At 40.8% G+C, this 24,479-nt stretch overlaps 1 protein-coding gene across 3 annotated transcripts in view; it reads right to left on the bottom strand.

Annotated features, from left to right (window-relative positions):
- The window catches only part of LOC306996823 (uncharacterized protein), a 54,191-nt gene that overhangs the window by 19,528 nt on the left and 10,184 nt on the right, over window positions 1–24,479 (bottom strand). The gene's annotated exons all lie outside the window — the stretch shown is intronic.

Below are 24,479 nucleotides of genomic sequence, written 5' to 3'. Positions count from 1 at the left end.
GTGACATGTTCAACACTGTGATGTTGTACTAGCAACATATTAAATAAACCATTGAGTTATAAACATGTTAGAAACATGTTAAAACATGCTAGCAATTCTTAGCTAAGTGCTAAAGCATGCTAATGCAATGAAACAGGAAGTTGTTGTTACTCAAGAAGGCAATGTCCAATCTGCCCCAAACTTCACACGTTTGATAAGAGTCCTGCCCTGAACATATTTACATGACACTTTTCAGTTATAGTAATAGCGCCACCTACTGGCAACAGGAAGTGACATGTTCAACACTGTGATGTTGTACTAGCAACATATTAAATAAACCATTGAGTTATAAACATGTTAGAAACATGTTAAAACATGCTACCAATTCTTAGCTAAGTGCTAAAGCATGCTAATGCAATGAAACAGGAAGTTGTTGTTACTCAAGAAGGCAATGTCCAATCGGCCCCAAACTTCACACGTTTGATAAGAGTCCTGCCCTGAACACATCTACATGACACTTTTCAGTTATAGTAATAGCGCCACCTACTGGCAACAGGAAGTGACATGGTTAACACTGTGATGCAGTACTAGCAACATATTAAATATGCCATTGAGCAATAAACATGTTAGAAACATGTTAAAACATGCTAGCAATTCTTAGCTAAGTGCTAAAGCATGCTAATGCAATGAAAGAGGAAGTTGTTGTTACTCAAGAAGGCAATGTCCAATCTGCCCCAAACTTCACACGTTTGATAAGAGTCCTGCCCTGAACACATCTACATGACACTTTTCAGTTATAGAATAGCGCCACCTACTGGCAACAGGAAGTGACATGTTTAACACTGCAATGCATTACTAGCAACATATTAAATATGCCATTGAGTTATATACATGTTAGAAACATGTTAAAACATGCTAGCAATTCTTAGCTAAGTGCTAAAGCACGCTAATGCAATGAAACGGGAAGTTGTTGTTACTGAAGAAGGCAATGTCCAATCTGCCCCAAACTTCACACGTTTGATAAGAGTCCTGCCCTGAACACATCTACATGACAATTTTAAGTTAAAGTAATAGCGCCACCTACTGTCAACAGGAAGTGACACGTTTTAAACTGTGATGCATTGCTAGCGACATATTTAATATGCCATTGAGTTCTAAACATGCTAGAAACATGCTAAAACATGCTAGCAACACTTATCTGAGTGATAACGCATGCTATTATCCCCATAATAAAGGACATTTTTGTAACTGACTTTGACATACTCCTATATTTACCTACTTAAATGCACAATGCCCACCGTGCTCTGTCTTCCTAAATCCACCGGGTGGCGGTTGGCACGGGTGCGAGGGCCCTTTCATCGCTGCTTGCAGCTTTAATTATTATTATTTTCCGCATTTAATCGCATTTTTGAGGGCCTAAACATGCACGAAAACTCACGAAAATTTGCACACGCGTCAGAACTGGCGAAAATTGACATCTGATATGCGTTTCAGAATTGGGCGGGGCAAAATGGCTCGATAGCGCCACCTATAAAGGTTCAACGGAGTGCGCCTCCCGCTACGTTTCACGTATGTGTACGAAATTCGGTACATACATGTAATGACCCAATACCTACAAAAAAGTCTCTTGGAGCATAGCCTTAAACACAACAGGAAGTCAGCCATTTTGAACTTCCTCTCTGATTTTTGTGCAGTTTTTGCCATTTTCAGGCCTCGTACTTTAACGAACTCCTCCTACAGTTTTAATCTGATCATCTTCAAATTTGGTGAGTGTAATCTTAAGGCCTTTGCGACGTTAAATTGCGAAGATCTAGAGTTTTCGTCGAAGGGCGTGTCCTAGGCGGCCTGACAAATTTTGATGTTTCGCCATGAAACAGGAAGTTGCTGTAACTCAGGCAAACAATGTCCAATCTGCCCCAAACTTCACACGTTTGATAAGAGTTCTGTCCTGAACACATGACCATGCTCAAATTCAGTTACAGTCATAGCGCCACCTGCTGGCAACAGGAAGTGACATGTTTAACACTGTTTTGGACTCCTAACAACATATAAAAAATTGCCAGCAAGTGCTTAACATGTTAACAACATACTAGAAACATGCTAAAACATGCTAGCAAACATTAGCTAAGTGCTAAAGCATGCTATTACTGCAATTAAATAGGAATTTGCTGTAACTCAGGCATTGAATGTCCAATCTGCCCCAAACTTCACACGGTTGAATATTCTCATGTTCAACACATTTACATGAGAATATTCAGTTATAGTAATAGCGCCACCTACTGGCAACAGGAAATGACATGTTTAACACTGTGATGCTGTACTAGCAACATATTAAATATGCCATTGAGTTATAAACATGTTAGAAACCTGTTAAAACATGCTAGCAATTCTTAGCTAAGTGCTAAAGCATGTTAATGCAATGAAAGAGGAAGTTGTTGTTACTAAAGAAGGCAATGTCCAATCTGCCCCAAACTTTACACGTTTGATAAGAGTCCTGTCCTGAACACATCTACATGACACTTTTCAGTTATAGTAATAGCGCCACCTACTGGCAACAGGAAGTGACATGTTTAACACTGTGATGCAGTACTAGCAACATATTAAATATGCCATTGAGTTATATACATGTTAGAAACATGTTAAAACATGCTAGCAATTCTTAGCTAAGTGCTAAAGCACGCTAATGCAATGAAACAGGAAGTTGGTGTTACTGAAGAAGGCAATGTCCAATCTGCCCCAAACTTCACACGTTTGATAAGAGTCCTGCCCTGAACACATCTACATGACAATTTTAAGTTAAAGTAATAGCGCCACCTACTGTCGACAGGAAGTGACACGTTTTACACTGTGATGCATTACTAGCGACATATTTAATATGCCATTGAGTTCTAAACATGCTAGAAACATGCTAAAACATGCTAGCAACACTTATCTGAGTTATAACGCATGCTATTATCCCCATAATCAAGGACATTTTTGTAACTGACTTTGACATACTCCTACTATTTTTACCTACTTAAATGCACATTGCCCACCGTGTTTTGTCTTCCTAAAGCCACCGGGTGGCGGTGGCACGGGTGCGAGGGCCCTTTCATCGCTGCTTGCAGCTTTAATTAGGGCCCGAGCACCGATGGTGCGAGGACACTATTGGAATTGCTCTGTTTATTAGGGCCCGAGCACCGATGGTGCGAGGACACTATTGGAATTGCTCTGTTTATTATTATTATTATTATTATTTTCCGCATTTAATCGCATTTTTGAGGGCCTAAACATGCACGAAAACTCACGAAAATTTGCACACGCGTCAGAACTGGCGAAAATTGACATCTGATATGCGTTTCACAATTGGGCGGGGTAAAATGGCTCGATAGCGCCACCTATAAAGGTTCAACGGAGTGCGCCTCCCGCTACGTTTCACGTATGTGTACGAAATTCGGTACATACATGTAATGACCCAATACCTACAAAAAAGTCTCTTGGAGCATAGCCTTAAACATAACAGGAAGTCAGCCATTTTGAACTTCCTCTCTGATTTTTGTGCAGTTTTTGCCATTTTCAGGCCTCGTACTTTAACGAACTCCTCCTACAGTTTTAATCTGATCATCTTCAAATTTGGTGAGTGTAATCTTAAGGCCTTTGCGACGTTAAATTGCGAAGATCTAGAGTTTTCGTCGAAGGGCGTGTCCTCGGCGGCCTGACAAATTTTGATGTTTCGCCATGAAACAGGAAGTTGCTGTAACTCAGGCAAACAATGTCCAATCTGCCCCAAACTTCACACGGTTGATAAGAGTTCTGTCCTGAACACATGACCATGCTCAAATTCAGTTACAGTCATAGCGCCACCTGCTGGCAACAGGAAGTGACATGTTTAACACTGTTTTGGACTCCTAACAACATATAAAAAATTGCCAGCAAGTGCTTAACATGTTAACAACATACTAGAAACATGCTAAAACATGCTAGCAAACATTAGCTAAGTGCTAAATCATGCTATTACTGCAATTAAATAGGAATTTGCTGTAACTCAGGCATTGAATGTCCAATCTGCCCCAAACTTCACACGTTTGATAAGCGTTCTGTCCTGAACACATGACCATGCTCAAATTCAGTTACAGTCATAGCGCCACCTGATGTCAACAGGAAGTGACATGTTTAACACTGTTTTGGACTCCTAATAACATACAAAAAAGTGCCAGCAAGTGTTAAAACATGTTAACAACATACTAGAAACATGCTAAAACATGCTAGCAAACATTAGCTAGGTGCTAAATCATGCTATTAATGCAATTAAATAGGAATTTGCTGTAACTCAGGCATTGGATGTTTAATCTGCCCCAAACTTCACACGTTTGAATATTCTCATGTTTAACACATTTACATGAGAATATTCAGTTATAGTAATAGCGCCACCTACTGGCAACAGGAAATTACATGTTTAACACTGTGATGCTGTACTAGCAACATATTAAATATGCCATTGAGTTTTAAACATGTTAGAAACCTGTTAAAACATGCTAGCAATTCTTAGCTAAGTGCTAAAGCATGCTAATGCAATGAAAGAGGAAGTTGTTGTTACTAAAGAAGACAATGTCCAATCTTTCCCAAACTTTACACGTTTGATAAGAGTCCTGTCCTGAACACATCTACATGACACTTTTCAGTTATAGTAATAGCGCCACCTACTGGCAACAGGAAGTGACATGTTTAACACTGTGATGCAGTACTAGCAACATATTAAATATGCCATTGAGTTATATACATGTTAGAAACATGTTAAAACATGCTAGCAATTCTTAGCTAAGTGCTAAAGCACGCTAATGCAATGCAACAGGAAGTTGGTGTTACTGAAGAAGGCAATGTCCAATCTGCCCCAAACTTCACACGTTTGATAAGAGTCCTGCCCTGAACACATCTACATGACAATTTTAAGTTAAAGTAATAGCGCCACCTACTGTTGACAGGAAGTGACACGTTTTACACTGTGATGCATTACTAGCGACATATTTAATATGCCATTGAGTTCTAAACATGCTAGAAACATGCTAAAACATGCTAGCAACACTTATCTGAGTTATAACGCATGCTATTATCCCCATAATCAAGGACATTTTTGTAACTGACTTTGACATACTCCTCCTATTTTTACCTACTTAAATGCACATTGCCCACCGTGCTCTGTCTTCCTAAAGCCACCGGGTGGCGGTGGCACGGGTGCGAGGGCCCTTTCATCGCTGCTTGCAGCTTTAATTATTATTATTATTATTATTATTATTATTATTTTCCGCATTTAATCGCATTTTTGAGGGCCTAAACATGCACGAAAACTCATGAAAATTTGCACACGCGTCAGAACTGGCGAAAATTGACATCTGATATGCGTTTCAGAATTGGGCGGGGTAAAATGGCTCGATAGCGCCACCTATAAAGGTTCAACGGAGTGCGCCTCCCGCTACGTTTCACGTACGTGTACGAAATTCGGTACATACATGTAATGACCCAATACCTACAAAAAAGTCTCTTGGAGCATAGCCTTAAACATAACAGGAAGTCAGCCATTTTGAACTTCCTCTCTGATTTTTGTGCAGTTTTTGCCATTTTCAGGCCTCGTACTTTAACGAACTCCTCCTACAGTTTTAATCTGATCATCTTCAAATTTGGTGAGTGTAATCTTAAGGCCTTTGCGACGTTAAATTGCGAAGATCTAGAGTTTTCGTCGAAGGGCGTGTCCTCGGCGGCCTGACAAATTTTGATGTTTCGCCATGAAACAGGAAGTTGCTGTAACTCAGGCAAACAATGTCCAATCTGCCCCAAACTTCACACGTTTGATAAGAGTTCTGTCCTGAACACATGACCATGCTCAAATTCAGTTACAGTCATAGCGCCACCTGCTGGCAACAGGAAGTGACATGTTTAACACTGTTTTGGACTCCTAATAACATATACAAAATTGCCAGCAAGTGCTTAACATGTTAACAACATACTAGAAACATGCTAAAACATGCTAGCAAACATTAGCTAGGTGCTAAATCATGCTATTACTGCAATTAAATAGGAATTTGCTGTAACTCAGGCATTGAATGTCCAATCTGCCCCAAACTTCACACGTTTGATAAGCGTTCTGTCCTGAACACATGACCATTCTCAAATTCAGTTACAGTCATAGCGCCACCTGCTGGCAACAGGAAGTGACATGTTTAACACTGTTTTGGACTCCTAATAACATACAAAAAAGTGCCAGCAAGTGTTAAACATGTTAACAACATACTAGAAACATGCTAAAACATTCTAGCAAACATTAGCTAGGTGCTAAATCATGCTATTAATGCAATTAAATAGGAATTTGCTGTAACTCAGGCATTGGATGTTTAATCTGCCCCAAACTTCACACGGTTGAATATTCTCATGTTTAACACATTTACATGAGAATATTCAGTTATAGTAATAGCGCCACCTACTGGCAACAGGAAATTACATGTTTAACACTGTGATGCTGTACTAACAACATATTAAATATGCCATTGAGTTATAAACATGTTAGAAACCTGTTAAAACATGCTAGCAATTCTTAGCTAAGTGCTAAAGCATGCTAATGCAATGAAAGAGGAAGTTGTTGTTACTAAAGAAGGCAATGTCCAATCTTTCCCAAACTTTACACGTTTGATAAGAGTCCTGCCCTGAACACATCTACATGACACTTTTCAGTTATAGTAATAGCGCCACCTACTGGCAACAGGAAGTGACATGTTTAACACTGTGATGCAGTACTAGCAACATATTAAATATGCCATTGAGTTATAAACATGTTAGAAACCTGTTAAAACATGCTAGCAATTCTTAGCTAAGTGCTAAAGCATGCTAATGCAACGAAAGAGGAAGTTGTTGTTACTAAAGAAGGCAATGTCCAATCTTTCCCAAACTTTACACGTTTGATAAGAGTCCTGTCCTGAACACATCTACATGACACTTTTCAGTTATAGTAATAGCGCCACCTACTGGCAACAGGAAGTGACATGTTTAACACTGTGATGCAGTACTAGCAACATATTAAATATGCCATTGAGTTATATACATGTTAGAAACATGTTAAAACATGCTAGCAATTCTTAGCTAAGTGCTAAAGCACGCTAATGCAATGAAACAGGAAGTTGGTGTTACTGAAGAAGGCAATGTCCAATCTGCCCCAAACTTCACATGTTTGATAAGAGTCCTGCCCTGAACACATCTACATGACAATTTTAAGTTAAAGTAATAGCGCCACCTACTGTCGACAGGAAGTGACACGTTTTACACTGTGATGCATTACTAGCGACATATTTAATATGCCATTGAGTTCTAAACACGCTAGAAACATGCTAAAACATGCTAGCAACACTTATCTGAGTTATAACGCATGCTATTATCCCCATAATCAAGGACATTTTTGTAACTGACTTTGACATACTCCTCCTATTTTTACCTTCTTAAATGCACATTGCCCACCGTGCTCTGTCTTCCTAAAGCCACCGGGTGGCGGTGGCACGGGTGCGAGGGCCCTTTCATCGCTGCTTGCAGCTTTAATTATTATTATTATTTTCCGCATTTAATCGCATTTTTGAGGGCCTAAACATGCACGAAATCTCACGAAAATTTGCACACGCGTCAGAACTGGCGAAAATTGACATCTGATATGCGTTTCAGAATTGGGCGGGGCAAAATGGCTCGATAGCGCCACCTATAAAGGTTCAACGGAGTGCGCCTCCCGCTACGTTTCACGTATGTGTACGAAATTCGGTACATACATGTAATGACCCAATACCTACAAAAAAGTCTCTTGGAGCATAGCCTTAAACACAACAGGAAGTCAGCCATTTTGAACTTCCTCTCTGATTTTTGTGCAGTTTTTGCCATTTTCAGGCCTCGTACTTTAACGAACTCCTCCTACAGTTTTAATCTGATCATCTTCAAATTTGGTGAGTGTAATCTTAAGGCCTTTGCGACGTTAAATTGCGAAGATCTTGAGTTTTCGTCGAAGGGCGTGTCCTCGGCGGCCTGACAAATTTTGATGTTTCGCCATGAAACAGGAAGTTGCTGTAACTCAGGCAAACAATGTCCAATCTGCCCCAAACTTCACACGTTTGATAAGAGTTCTGTCCTGAACACATGACCATGCTCAAATTCAGTTACAGTCATAGCGCCACCTGCTGGCAACAGGAAGTGACATGTTTAACACTGTTTTGGACTCCTAACAACATATAAAAAATTGCCAGCAAGTGCTTAACATGTTAACAACATACTAGAAACATGCTAAAACATGCTAGCAAACATTAGCTAAGTGCTAAAGCATGCTATTACTGCAATTAAATAGGAATTTGCTGTAACTCAGGCATTGAATGTCCAATCTGCCCCAAACTTCACACGGTTGAATATTCTCATGTTCAACACATTTACATGAGAATATTCAGTTATAGTAATAGCGCCACCTACTGGCAACAGGAAATGACATGTTTAACACTGTGATGCTGTACTAGCAACATATTAAATATGCCATTGAGTTATAAACATGTTAGAAACCTGTTAAAACATGCTAGCAATTCTTAGCTAAGTGCTAAAGCATGTTAATGCAATGAAAGAGGAAGTTGTTGTTACTAAAGAAGGCAATGTCCAATCTGCCCCAAACTTTACACGTTTGATAAGAGTCCTGTCCTGAACACATCTACATGACACTTTTCAGTTATAGTAATAGCGCCACCTACTGGCAACAGGAAGTGACATGTTTAACACTGTGATGCAGTACTAGCAACATATTAAATATGCCATTGAGTTATATACATGTTAGAAACATGTTAAAACATGCTAGCAATTCTTAGCTAAGTGCTAAAGCACGCTAATGCAATGAAACAGGAAGTTGGTGTTACTGAAGAAGGCAATGTCCAATCTGCCCCAAACTTCACACGTTTGATAAGAGTCCTGCCCTGAACACATCTACATGACAATTTTAAGTTAAAGTAATAGCGCCACCTACTGTCGACAGGAAGTGACACGTTTTACACTGTGATGCATTACTAGCGACATATTTAATATGCCATTGAGTTCTAAACATGCTAGAAACATGCTAAAACATGCTAGCAACACTTATCTGAGTTATAACGCATGCTATTATCCCCATAATCAAGGACATTTTTGTAACTGACTTTGACATACTCCTACTATTTTTACCTACTTAAATGCACATTGCCCACCGTGTTTTGTCTTCCTAAAGCCACCGGGTGGCGGTGGCACGGGTGCGAGGGCCCTTTCATCGCTGCTTGCAGCTTTAATTATTATTATTATTTTCCGCATTTAATCGCATTTTTGAGGGCCTAAACATGCACGAAAACTCACGAAAATTTGCACACGCGTCAGAACTGGCGAAAATTGACATCTGATATGCGTTTCAGAATTGGGCGGGGCAAAATGGCTCGATAGCGCCACCTATAAAGGTTCAACGGAGTGCGCCTCCCGCTACGTTTCACGTATGTGTACGAAATTCGGTACATACATGTAATGACCCAATACCTACAAAAAAGTCTCTTGGAGCATAGCCTTAAACACAACAGGAAGTCAGCCATTTTGAACTTCCTCTCTGATTTTTGTGCAGTTTTTGCCATTTTCAGGCCTCGTACTTTAACGAACTCCTCCTACAGTTTTAATCTGATCATCTTCAAATTTGGTGAGTGTAATCTTAAGGCCTTTGCGACGTTAAATTGCGAAGATCTAGAGTTTTCGTCGAAGGGCGTGTCCTAGGCGGCCTGACAAATTTTGATGTTTCGCCATGAAACAGGAAGTTGCTGTAACTCAGGCAAACAATGTCCAATCTGCCCCAAACTTCCCACGTTTGATAAGAGTTCTGTCCTGAACACATGACCATGCTCAAATTCAGTTACAGTCATAGCGCCACCTGCTGGCAACAGGAAGTGACATGTTTAACACTGTTTTGGACTCCTAATAACATATAAAAAATTGCCAGCAAGTGCTTAACATGTTAACAACATACTAGAAACATGCTAAAACATGCTAGCAAACATTAGCTAGGTGCTAAATCATGCTATTACTGCAATTAAATAGGAATTTGCTGTAACTCAGGCATTGGATGTTTAATCTGCCCCAAACTTCACCCGTTTGATAAGCGTTCTGCCCTGAACACATGACCATGCTCAAATTCAGTTACAGTCATAGCGCCACCTGCTGGCAACAGGAAGTGACATGTTTAACAATGTTTTGGACTCCTAATAACATACAAAAAAGTGCCAGCAAGTGTTAAACATGTTAACAACATACTAGAAACATGCTAAAACATGCTAGCAAACATTAGCTAGGTGCTAAATCATGCTATTAATGCAATTAAATAGGAATTTGCTGTAACTCAGGCATTGGATGTTTAATCTGCCCCAAACTTCACACGGTTGAATATTCTCATGTTTAACACATTTACATGAGAATATTCAGTTATAGTAATAGCGCCACCTACTGGCAACAGGAAATGACATGTTTAACACTTTGATGCTGTACTAGCAACATATTAAATATGCCATTGAGTTATAAACATGTTAGAAACCTGTTAAAACATGCTAGCAATTCTCAGCTAAGTGCTAAAGCACGCTAATGCAATGAAACAGGAAGTTGTTGTTACTAAAGAAGGCAATGTCCAATCTTTCCCAAACTTTACACGTTTGATAAGAGTCCTGTCCTGAACACATCTACATGACACTTTTCAGTTATAGTAATAGCGCCACCTACTGGCAACAGGAAGTGACATGTTTAACACTGTGATGCAGTACTAGCAACATATTAAATATGCCATTGAGTTATATACATGTTAGAAACATGTTAAAACATGCTAGCAATTCTTAGCTAAGTGCTAAAGCACGCTAATGCAATGAAACAGGAAGTTGGTGTTACTGAAGAAGGCAATGTCCAATCTGCCCCAAACTTCACACGTTTGATAAGAGTCCTGCCCTGAACACATCTACATGACAATTTTAAGTTAAAGTAATAGCGCCACCTACTGTCGACAGGAAGTGACACGTTTTAAACTGTGATGCATTGCTAGCGACATATTTAATATGCCATTGAGTTCTAAACATGCTAGAAACATGCTAAAAAATGCTAGCAACACTTATCTGAGTGATAACGCATGCTATTATCCCCATAATCAAGGACATTTTTGTAACTGACTTTGACATACTCCTCCTATTTTTACCTACTTAAATGCACATTGCCCACCGTGCTCTGTCTTCCTAAATCCACCGGGTGGCGGTGGCACGGGTGCGAGGGCCCTTTCATCGCTGCTTGCAGCTTTAATTATTATTATTTTCCGCATTTAATCGCATTTTTGAGGGCCTAAACATGCATGAAAACTCACGAAAATTTGCACACGCGTCAGAACTGGCGAAAATTGACATCTGATATGCGTTTCACAATTGGGCGGGGTAAAATGGCTCGATAGCGCCACCTATAAAGGTTCAACGGAGTGCGCCTCCCGCTACGTTTCACGTACGTATACGAAATTCGGTACATAAATGTAAAGACCCAATACCTACAAAAAAGTCTCTTGAAGCATAGCCCTAAACACAACAGGAAGTCAGACATTTTGAACTTCCTCTCTGATTTTTGTGCAGTTTTTGCCATTTTCAGGCCTCGTACTTTAACGAACTCCTCCTACAGTTTTAATCTGATCATCTTCAAATTTGGTGAGTGTAATCTTAAGGCCTTTGCGACGTTAAATTGCGAAGATCTTGAGTTTTCGTCGAAGGGCGTGTCCTCGGCGGCCTGACAAATTTTGATGTTTCGCCATGAAACAGGAAGTTGCTGTAACTCAGGCAAACAATGTCCAATCTGCCCCAAACTTCACACGTTTGATAAGAGTTCTGTCCTGAACACATGACCATGCTCAAATTCAGTTACAGTCATAGCGCCACCTGCTGGCAAAAGGAAGTGACATGTTTAACACCGTTTTGGACTCCTAATAACATATAAAAAATTGTCAGCAAGTGCTAACCATGCTAACAACATACTAGAAACATGCTAAAACATGCTAGCAAACATTAGCTAACTGCTAAAGCATGCTAATGCAATGAAACAGGAAGTTGTTGTTACTCAAGTAGGCAATGTCCAATCTGCCCCAAACTTCACACGTTTGATAAGAGTCCTGCCCTGAACACATCTACATGACACTTTTCAGTTATAGCAATAGCGCCACCTACTGGCAACAGGAAGTGACATGTTTAACACTGTGATGCAGTACTAGCAACATATTAAATATGCCATTGAGTTATATACATGTTAGAAACCTGTTAAAACATTCTAACAATTCTTAGCTAAGTGCTAAAGCATGCTAATGCAATGAAAGAGGAAGTTGTTGTTACTCAAGGCAATGTCCAATCTGCCCCAAACTTTACACGTTTGATAAGAGTCCTGCCCTGAACACATGACACTTTTCAGTTATAGCAATAGCGCCACCTACTGGCAACAGGAAGTGACATGTTTAACACTGTGATGCAGTACTAGCAACATATTAAATATGCCATTGAGTTATATACATGTTAGAAACATGTTAAAACATGCTAGCAATTCTTAGCTAAGTGCTAAAGCACGCTAATGCAATGAAACAGGAAGTTGGTGTTACTGAAGAAGGCAATGTCCAATCTGCCCCAAACTTCACACGTTTGATAAGAGTCCTGCCCTGAACACATCTACATGACAACTTTAAGTTAAAGTAATAGCGCCACCTACTGTCGACAGGAAGTGACACGTTTTACACTGTGATGCATTACTAGCGACATATTTAATATGCCATTGAGTTCTAAACACGCTAGAAACATGCTAAAACATGCTAGCAACACTTATCTGAGTGATAACGCATGCTATTATACCCATAATAAAGGACATTTTTGTAACTGAATTTGACATACTCCTCCTATTTTTACCTACTTAAATGCAAATTGCCCACCGTGCTTTGTCTTCCTAAAGCCACCGGGTGGCGGTGGCACGGGTGCGAGGGCCCTTTCATCGCTGCTTGCAGCTTTAATTATTATTATTTTCCGCATTTAATCGCATTTTTGAGGGCCTAAACATGCACGAAAACTCACGAAAATTTGCACACGCGTCAGAACTGGCGAAAATTGACATCTGATATGCGTTTCAGAATTGGGCGGGGTAAAATGGCTCGATGGCGCCACCTATAGAGGTTCAACGGAGTGCGCCTCCCGCTACGTTTCACGTACGTTTACGAAATTCGGTACATACACGTAATGACCCAATACCTACAAAAAAGTCTCTTGGAGCATAGCCTTAAACACAACAGGAAGTCAGCCATTTTGAACTTCCTCTCTGATTTTTATGCAGTTTTTGCCATTTTCAGGCCTCGTACTTTAACAAACTCCTCCTACAGTTTTAATCTGATCATCTTCAAATTTTGGTGAGTGTAATCTTAAGGCCTTTGCGACGTTAAATTGCGAAGATCTTGAGTTTTCGTCGAAGGGCGTGTCCTCGGCGGCCTGACAAATTTTGATGTTTCGCCATGAAACAGGAAGTTTCTGTAACTCAGGCAAACAATGTCCAATCTGCCCCAAACTTCCCACGATTGATAAGAGTTCTGCCCTGAACACATGACCATGCTCAAATTCAGTTACAGTCATAGCGCCACCTGCTGGCAACAGGAAGTGACATGTTTAACACCGTTTTGGACTCCTAATAACATATAAAAAAGTGCCAGCAAGTGCTAAACATGTTAACAACATACTAGAAACATGCTAAAACATGCTAGCAAACATTAGCTAAGTGCTAAAGCATGCTATTACTGCAATTAAATAGGAATTTGCTGTAACTCAGGCATGGAATGTCCAATCTGCCCCAAACTTCACACGTTTGATAAGAGTCATGGCCTGAACACATCTACATGACACTTTTCAGTTATAGTAATAGCGCCACCTACTGGCAACAGGAAGTGACATGTTTAACACTGTGATGCAGTACTAGCAACATATTAAATATGCCATTGAGTTATATACATGTTAGAAACATGTTAAAACATGCTAGCAATTCTTAGCTAAGTGCTAAAGCACGCTAATGCAATGAAACAGGAAGTTGGTGTTACTGAAGAAGTCAATGTCCAATCTGCCCCAAACTTCACACGCTTGATAAGAGTCCTGCCCTGAACACATCTACATGACAATTATAAGTTATAGTAATAGCGCCACCTACTGTCGACAGGAAGTGACATGTTTTACACTGTGATGCATTACTAGCGACATATTTAATATGTTGTTGAGTTCTAAACATGCTAGAAACATGCTAAAAAATGCTAGCAACACTTATCTGAGTGATAACGCATGCTATTATCCCCATAATAAAGGACATTTTTGTAACTGACTGACATACTCCTCCTATTTTTACCTAATTAAATGCACATTGCCCACCGTGCTCTGTCTTCCTAAAGCCACCGGCTGGCGGTGCCACGGGTGCGAGGGCCCTTTCATCGCTGCTTGCAGCTTTAATTATTTATTATTCTTCTTTATTATTATTATTTTACTACCTTTTGGGCACTTTTGGGGGCCTTAACGTGCTCAAAAACTCTTGAAACTTTGCACAAATGTCAGAACCCGCGGCCATCAGGGCCGGACTGAAGCTGGTACCCGGGCGTGGCAGGGGGAATGGGCAGCGCCCCCTGGAATGGGATTCAAAAACATGTCCATATATCAAACACGCTTGCATGTAATAATATGAAACTCGGTACACATATAGATCTCATCGGGCCGAACAACTTTCGCACTCTAAGTTTTACGCCAGTCCAACAGGAAGTCGGCTATTATGGGTTGTATGGAAACGCATGTTCTGGCATTTGAAACACTTCTCCTAGAGAATTCATCCGATGACCACGAAACTCGGTGTGCATGAAGCCAAGACATGGAGGATGATAAATTGCGAGGGGATTTTTGATATCTCGAACGGTTTGGCCGTGGCGAGGAAACAAATTTATGGCGAATATTGGAAACAGGATGTGTGTTATAACATCCTCATACATTAATTGATCTTGATGAAACTTCAGCAGTGTGTTTGTTGTAAGAGGCCGATCACATGGATGTGACTATTGTGAGTCAAAGTTATAGCGCCACCAACTGGCAGCAGGAAGTGTGTCACTTTCAAAATGCTTTGAAATCACCCTCTTATTTTTACCGATTTGCTTCAAACTTCATCTGTATAATGTAAACACACGGCAGATGTAGACCTGTGAAAGGATTATTGATATCTTAAATACTGTTGCCATGGCAACACATCAAACTTTAATATTCTTTTTTTAAAGTTTTTGAGACTCTTAGCATACTTGAAATTGCATGAAACTCGACAGACACTTTACATTTATTGCCTAGTACACTTGTGCAAAGTTTCAGAAACGGGCGTGGTAAGGGGCTCAGTAGCGCCACCTTTAGTCAAAAATGGGGTATTAGTTTTACCTACAGTAACAAAAATCGGTATTTATATTTATCTCCCCGAGCCGGACAACTTTCTAATTTACAGTCATTAGCTCCGACCAACAGGAAGTCAGATATTTTGGTTTGAATGTGATTTGATGGGAATTTTGCCAGTCTCTCTCAGTGTCTATGTGTGTGAGAGAGGAGGGGGGCTTTATTTTAACCCTTTCTCTGCTGTGTGGGACTTCTCGGGCACTTTTGGGGCCCTTAACGTGCTCGAAAACTCTTGAAACTTTGCACACAGGTCAGAACCTGCGGCCATCAGGGCCGACCTGAAGCTGGTACCCGGGCGTGGCAGGGGAGCTCAACAGCGCCCCCTTGAACGTGGTCCGAAAACTTGGTCCATATATCAAACACGTTTGCATGTAATAATATGAAACTCGGTACACATATAGATTTAATCGGGCCGAACAACTTTCGTGCTCTAAGTTTTACGCCAGTCCAACAGGAAGTCGGCTATTATGGGTTGTTTAAAAACGAATCCCCCTGGAATTTTATATACTCCTCCTAGAAAATTATTTCGATCGCCACCAAACTCGGTCAGCATGAAGTCAAGACATTGAGGATGCTAAATTGCGGACGGATTTTTGATATCTCGAACGGTTTGGCCGTGGCGAGGAAACAAATTTATGGCGAGAAAAGAGAAACACGATGTGTTATAAGTAACGTCTTCATACATTAACTGATCTTGATGAAACTTCAGTAGTGTGTTTTTTGTAAGAGGCCGATCACATGGATGTGACTATTGTGAGTCAAAGTTATAGCGCCACCAACTGGCAGCAGGAAGTGTGTTACTTTCAAGATGCTTTTGACTAAAATGGGGGGGTTATTTTTACCTACAGTCACAAAACTCGGTATGTATATTGTGCACATCGAGCCGGACAACTTTCTCATTTACAGTCATTAGCTCCGACCAACAGGAAGTCAGATATTTTGGTTTGAATGTGGTTTTGTCTCTCTCTGACAGAGTTCCCCCTGCCATTCTGTGTGTGTGTGTGTGTGTGTGTGTGTGTGTGTGTGTGTGTGTGTGCGTGTGTGTGCGTGTGTGTGTGTCCGTCTGTCTGTCTGATTAATTTAAATGAATATATATACCACACTTCATAGGAATTTTCGGTGTTGTGTACTTACAATGGCTGCTGATTTCATGTGTCCGTTAAGTCCATGAGACTGTAGGGTGTCTAATTTTTCATTTTAGGTTTCAGAAGGGTGCTCACGCATACTTTGTGGTTGATATGTGCCCTCGATGCGCACTTTTGCAGAACCCACACTGATGCAAGTTCTAAAGCAGACTTCTTCTCGACAGTCAAAGCGGAGTTACGTTTATTGCCCGTCGTGCACAGGAACCCTAAAGGCACCGAGGTGGCGGTGCCACCGGCTTGGGCCCTCCATCGCTGCTTGCAGCTATATTTATTATTATTTTACTACCTTTTGGGCACTTTTGGGGGCCTTAACGTGCTCAAAAACTCTTGAAACTTTGCACTAATGTCAGAACCCCCGGGCGTGGCAGGGGGGCTCGACAGCGCCCCCTGGAAATGGGATTCAAAAACATGTCCATATATCAAACACGCTTGCATGTAATAATATGAAACTCGGTACACATATAGAATCTCATCGGGCCGAACAACTTTCGTGCTCTAAGTTTTACGCCAGTCCAACAGGAAGTCGGCTATTATGGGTTGTATGGAAACGCATGTTCTGGCATTTGAAACACTTCTCCTAGAGAATTCATCCGATGACCACGAAACTCGGTCAGCATGAAGTCAAGACATGGAGGATGCTAAATTGCGGACGGATTTTTGATATCTCGAACGGTTTGGCCGTGGCGAGGAAACAAATTTATGATTAAAAAAGGATGCATAAAGTGTGTTATAACTTAGTTATAGTTTTACCTACAGTTACAAAACTCAGCGTGTATATTGATATTATCAAGCCGAACAACTTTCTAATTTACAGTTATTAGCTCCGACCAACAGAGAGTCAGATATTGTGGTTTGAATGTGTATTTTCTCTCTCTCTGTCTCTCTGCCATTCTGTGTGTGTGTGTGTGTGTGTGTGTGTGTGTGTGTCTGTCTGTGTGGGGAGGGGAGGGGAGGGGGGATGTGTGTGTGTGAGTGTGTGTGTGTGTGTGTGTGTGTGTGTGTGTGTGTGTGTGTGTGTGTGTGTGTGTGTGAGATTTTGGTTGGGTGACAGTTGTAGGTTACAGTTTGACAAGAGTTTATAGTTTAACAAAAGCACAATGTTGTGTTTCATTGCGAGTGTACACAAATATAAGGAAACACTTTGCATTTTGAATGATGTTCTGTATGAACAAAATGACGGAGTATGCTTTTATGTCTCCATTGTTCGATCGAGCCACACACACACACACAGCATTCCAGCATTGCAATCTTGACATCGCAGCATGTTCATTATAGCCTTAATAAAATATAATAATAAAATAGTCAACCTTACATCTAAAAATTACACTGCTCTGTTTAAATAGTCAGTTGTACAGTTGGTGCCGTTCATAGTAAGCACTGCTCCACTGTGATGTTTCCAAGCACATTTTTGCGCATTTGAAGAGTATAATTTTTCTATATTGGAACGTGAGTGTACAAAGTGTACAAAGTACAAAGCCTATAATAAAGAATAGTTTAGCATCCAAAAATGTTAATATATATATTATTATTATATATATAATAATATATATGTTAAAAATAGGGGGAAAAAAGAATTTACATAATATATATATATATATATATATATATATATATATATATATATATATATATATATATATATATATATATAATTAAAGCTGCAAGCAGCGATTGCGGGCCCAAGCCGGTGGCACCGCCACCCGGTGCCTTTAAAGGCGAAAATCTCTGGCACTTTTGAGGGCCTTAACGTGCTCGAAAACTCTTGAAATTTTGCACACAGGTCAGAACCCGCGGCCATCAGGGCCGTGCTGAAGCTGGTACCCGGGCGTGGCAGGGGGGCTCGACAGCGCCCCCTGGAATGGGATTCGAACACTTGTCCGTATATCAAAAACGCTTGCATGTAATAATATGAAACTCGGTACACATTTAGATCTCATCGGGCCGAACAACTTTCGTGCTCTAAGTTTTACGCCAGCCCAACAGGAAGTCACCCCGTGTGGGGCTGGGTGTCTGTTACAGTGACAAGATTTGAACCTTTTCATATATATATATATATATATATATATATATATAGAAATAAATATAGCCGCAAGCAGCGATAGAGGGCCCAAGCAGGTGGCACCGCCACCCTGGTGCCTTTAGTGCAACTAAAGGCACCGGGGTGGCGGTGCCACCGGCTTGGGCCCGTAATCGCTGCTTGCGGCTATATTTATTATTATTATACGTTCAATTTATGTTTGTGAAAAAGCTGCCACAGAATGTGACGTCATTTCACGATCATTGCAGTGTCTGTAGAAAACTTCACATGCTCAAAGTGTAGAGCGAAGTGAGTGGCTGTGGCTTTAACTAGTTTTAAATGAACATGTTAGTCCTACATGTTTCACTCAACACTGTTACTCCTGGCATGATTTTCCTCTTTTCAAAAACAGAGCATTTCTTAAAACTGTGACACTCAGGAAGTGACATCATCTGGGCTCTTTCTGATGCATGATGGGAAGACAAGAAAATAATCTCAGTCCATTTTACACAAATTGCATGTAACCCAGGTCACGGACTAAATTAAAAGTAATTATAATTATTTTATTTTTATTATTGGGGATATTCAATTTAATTAATCAATGAATAATACTATTGATTAGCATTACCAAACATGGACGTTTTATTATTTTTAATACTGTGAAGCTGTTTTTAATACTGTGAAGCTGCTTTGATACAATCTGTATTGTGAAAAGCGCTATACAAATATCCTTGACTTGACTATTAATATCTGTTTAGTATTAATAACAAAAGAACACAGATAAGAAATGTAAGTTTTATATGATATTACAAAAGTAAATCTAGAAAAAGAAATTGGCCAAAGAAAGATTTGATTGGATGAGGACGGAGGTTAGTCCCGCCTCCGGGAAGTGAGTTCGTTTTTACAGCGCGAAGAAACCAAAACGAGAGCAGCAGAGAGTGTGACTAATGAGAAAAAGACGCAGATTGACGCAAGACAGTGCATCTTGTTCATAACTCCTGAAAGACAATCAAAATAATTTTACAAATAGATTATTTTAGTGAAAAATATCCTTACAAGTCACACTTTAAATGTAGTGGAAGCCGACAGAAGAAGAGATCGAGACGAATGGGAAAAGTTAGAAACGCACATTAAAAGAAGACTGAAACCATCTAGATTAAGGCCAAACCAAAAGAAAACTATTTTATTTTTCTCTTTCACTTTTTACTTGGTGAGTACCATTTTTGCTATTGTAGGCTATATATCAAGTGGTTTTGAAATATGGAAAGTTATCATTTGAAATGTAATGTGACAGACATGCATCTAAAGACGGTTTCATGATAACTGTGTAAATAATGTTTAACGGTTCATATTATTATGTATATTTGTTTAAGTAGTTATGTTATTTATGAAGACATGTTACATGGGACGCTAGCTTTGCTAGCTGTGTACATAGGTTTCAATGTACTAAAAGTGTACATATGGTTGATTAGCATGTATGTTAAGTGCATAGGAAATTGAGTGATAAACCAGACAATTTATTTAATCTAAAGTTTATTGAACAGCTGAATAATGATCATTTTTGGCTTTGTTTCTGCAAGGCCAGGTTTTTTTTGTTTTCTCTCGTTTTTCTTCTGTTTCTGAATTCATCGAGATCGTTGCGTATTGAGTCCTGATCTGTCCCTGCCGTGGATGTTCTGTCTGTGGTTTGGACATGGCGAGCCAACCATCTACTTGAGCGTACCTGGAAAATTAAAACATCTATTGTTTTGCTGAACTGGTAGGACAAAATATTAGGGGTGCGCCGATCCGATATTCGGTATTAGTCCGATACTGGCCAAAATCACTGGATCGGATATTGCATGAATCGCGGGAGTATAACCCGATCCGATACGATCACGTCCCTTAGTCCTAAATTGTCATACAAATGCTTAACAACACCTGAGAGACATGCCGTAAAGAGAGATGAGCAACATGCGTGTGTCACACAGGGTTGCCAGATTTTCACATACAAATCCCGCCCAATTGCTTCTTAAAAATAGCTAATTGCGTTTCGGGGTGGGAGAGACCGCAGACTTGGCAACACTGGCATCACGTGAACGGTAGCTAGAGGTGAGTGAGGTAAGCGAGCCCTCTCAGCAATTGTCCCTCCAGAAAAACGCGATTATGCGATCGCATGATCCAATGCAAAATCAGTTAAAGTCCGCATATTTATGCGGGGGGTGCATTTTTTCAAATACGCCGCACTTTCGCAGCATAAATTGCAGATTTCCGCGCGCAAAATATGCGGGCTTGCATGATTTCATAATCCCCGCATTTTCGTTGCAAAAAGTCACATATCTTAGCAGAAAGTTGAAAAATGATGCGTTTACTTCACACAGGGCCGGATTAACCATACGGGCAACTGGGCAATTGCCCAGGGGCCCAAGACCTCTAAAGGGCCCAGGGCAGCAAGGGCACGAGCAAAATACTGTATCTGGTAATCTCCCACTTTATATTAAACAAACTGTCAAAACGGGCTTTTGCGCTGCACAGAGAGACGCTGCGCTGCCTATGACTTTGAACGTGAGTTGAGAGCGGTTGAGAATCAAGTCTCACGCGGACTGACCAATGAAGAGAGGGCCTCAAGTTAAGACCCTCTCCTCATTGGTCAGTCCGCATGAGGTAGATCAAAGGTTACGCCGAGCGGGTTACGTGACGTCAGGCGTTGCTACAACAGAAAAAAATCAGACATGGAGAAGCGAAGTGGGAGCGCGAAACGGAAATTAAAAAAGGAAAAGGACATCAGAAACGCAGAAAATTTAAAGTATATACCTAAAATAGGTAATTTCTTCACTCCTGTTAATGTTGCCGACAGTTCTGTTAAGTCAGCTTCCGTCAACGACGAGGACAACTCAGCTAGCCAGTACTTTTCTACACCGCCAGTTTACAGCCCGGAGAGCGAAGAGCCAGCAGCAACTTCAAGCAACAACCCACAGGCAGCGAGTCTGATCGTAGAGGGAAGCGGTGATGGCGGGTCTCCAGTGTCACCGCCAGCGCCACCTGAGCCGCTTGTCGAGTCTGGGAGCAGCCCCTGCATCTCAACACCTCTACTCCCTGGGGATCCTGCACTGTGGGGGGCCGTTACGGAGCGGCTCCGGGAAGAAGCGATTTACCGAGGGCCTGCAGCTTTCCAGAACCGGGCCGTCAAGTATCCTGCATCGGTAAGGGAGTCCGGACTTGGAAGTTGGACACGCTCCCTCACCAATGATTTGCTTCACTGCCGGCTCCCAAACAATCAAATTGTGCCAAGGGAATGGCTTCTTTACTCGCCATCAACTGGATCAGTTTATTGTTATGCCTGCAAAATTATGTCATCCCAAAAGCATGCATTTATCACCGGATTATGTGATTGGAAACATCCAGAGAGGGTTAGTGATCACGAAAAGAGTGCAGAACATAGACAAAACATGCTGTCTTTATTGCACAGATCTAAATATGCATGCAAAGTGGACGCTTCTCTTGCACGACAGTGTAAGTCAGAACAGCAGTACTGGAAAGAAGTCCTCAGACGTGTGGTGGCTGTGATTACATTTTTGGGAGCGAGAGGACTGCCATTTCGAGGTGACCATGAACTGCTGGGCTCAGCGCACAATGGGAACTATTTGGGACTGCTTGAATTGATAGCGGAGTTTGACCCCTTTTTAAAGGAGCATCTTGAGAAACATGGCAATAAGGGTAGAGGTAAGCCATCTTACATGTCATCAACTGTGTGCGAAGAATTTATTTCATTAATGGGTGAAAAAACTAAGCAAGTGATTGCAGAGGAAATCAAACATGCAAAATATTTCTCTGTAATAATTGATTCAACACCAGATTTAGCACATGTAGATCAGCTCACATTTGTTTTTCGTTTTGTCAGTGCAGATGGCAGAGTAGTGGAAAGATTCCTCGGGTTTGAGCCCATCCACAGCCACACAGGTGTCAGCCTAGCTGAATCTGTGATTGAAATGGTGCGTCGCTTGGGGTTAGAATTGTCAAACTGTCGTGGCCAAAGTTACGATAATGCTAGCAACATGGCTGGCAAATACAACGGGCTCCAGACGCACTTGAAAAAACAAAACCCGCTAATTCATTATACACCGTGTGCTGCCCATTCTCTGAACCTCGTAGGTGTTAACTGCGTTGAAAATTGCTGTGAGGAGGTTAACTCTTTTTTTGAACTGCTGCAGTCTCTGTATAGATTTTGTAGTGCATCAACACATCGCTGGAATACAGTTTTCAATAACAGCGAACATAACATTAAATACACTTTTAAATCCCTCAGCACCACCCGATGGAATTGCAGAGCAGACTCCACAAAAGCTCTCAAAGAAAATTACGGGGCAATTAGAGATATATTAGCCAAAATATCTTTAGACTGTGATGAGAAAACACAAACTAAACTCGAAGCTGCTGCATTGGTCGCAAAACTTGATAAACTGGAGATGGTAATAATGACTATGCTGTGGGACCGGGTACTGCATAGATTTAAGGCAACAAGTGACCAACTCCAAAAAAGTGATATGGATTTAGCTACTGCTCTTGGCCTTTTGCGCTCACTGCTTTCATATGATGGCACTCTACGAGAACAGTTTTCAGAGCTCGAAGAATCAGCACGCGCGGTCAGTGTGACACAAAACTACCACTTTGACACTAAACGTGTGAGAAAAAAAAAAGAGATTTGCAGATGAGTCTGCTGATGACAGCAAAGTAGATTTTAATGACAGCAGTCAGAAATTTAAAGTTGAAACATATGTCATCATTGACAGACTTTGTTCATGCCTATCCAAGCGCATAGAAGCCTACACACATGTGTGTGACCTCTTTGGAGTTTTATTTGAGAGGGACTGTGATGATTGTGATGTGCGTGTAAGAGCTGCTAAGCTGAGCTCCACTTATCCAACAGATCTGGATAGTTCCTTGTCAGATGAACTTATTCAGTTCAAGCACTTTGTGCAGAATGAGACTTCACCTGTACAGCTGCTGCAAGCTCTTGACAGACATGGACTTAAGACAACATTTCCGAATGTTTATGTTGCACTAAGGCTATGTTCACACTTAGCGTCTTTTTTCAAACTGCCAGCGTCTGTTCTACATTAGAACCCTATGGAGTAAACCGTTTTTTCAAAAAAGTTCTGAGCGCTTTTTTAAACGCCACCGCCGGCGTCTTTTTCTGCAGCTCAGAGCGTCTTTTTAAGTTGAAAAAAGTTTAAATTTTCTGAAAAGAACGCCCTACGTCAAGCGCCTTTTTGACAGCTGACCAATGACAAGCGAGTAGCGAGACCTGTCGTTTCCATAACAACAAGAAAAATGGACACGGTGCCGGTAGAAAAACTAATCGTCCTTGTTTAGGAGCACAAGGAGCTGTTTGATATGAGTACACAACTCTATCATAACATACATCACAAAGAGGCTGTTTTGCATCACACAGCACTAGCTACTGTTGCAGCTGTTGTTATAGCAACAAAAGACGCGCTCGGCTGCTATTTGTAACCGAACGCGCAGCGGTTTTTTTTTTTTTGCTAAAAAAACGCCGTTGTTAACTTTTTTTGTCAAAAAAGACGCTAAGTGTGAACATAGCCTAAGACTGTTTTTAACCTTACCTGTGTCTAACTGTGAGGGCGAGAGGTCATTTTCTGTTTTGAAACGGGTTAAAAATGAGCTGAGGACCACAATGTCACAGACACGGCTCTCTGCACTTTCTCTCTTAGCCATTTAACCCTCATTTGTGCTTTGGGGTCTATATGACCCCAATCGACTTTTCTTTCATTAAAAATAATGGTTCCCTTTATCTCAGTGGAATAAAATCTTGTGACTTTTTCTAAATGATCTATCCATACATGCACAAAAAAACTG

This window comes from Phoxinus phoxinus, assembly GCF_949152265.1.
Source record: "Phoxinus phoxinus genome assembly, chromosome: 1".
NCBI classification, from domain to species: domain Eukaryota; kingdom Metazoa; phylum Chordata; class Actinopteri; order Cypriniformes; family Leuciscidae; genus Phoxinus; species Phoxinus phoxinus.
This window is presented reverse-complemented; position numbering and strand designations above follow the sequence as displayed.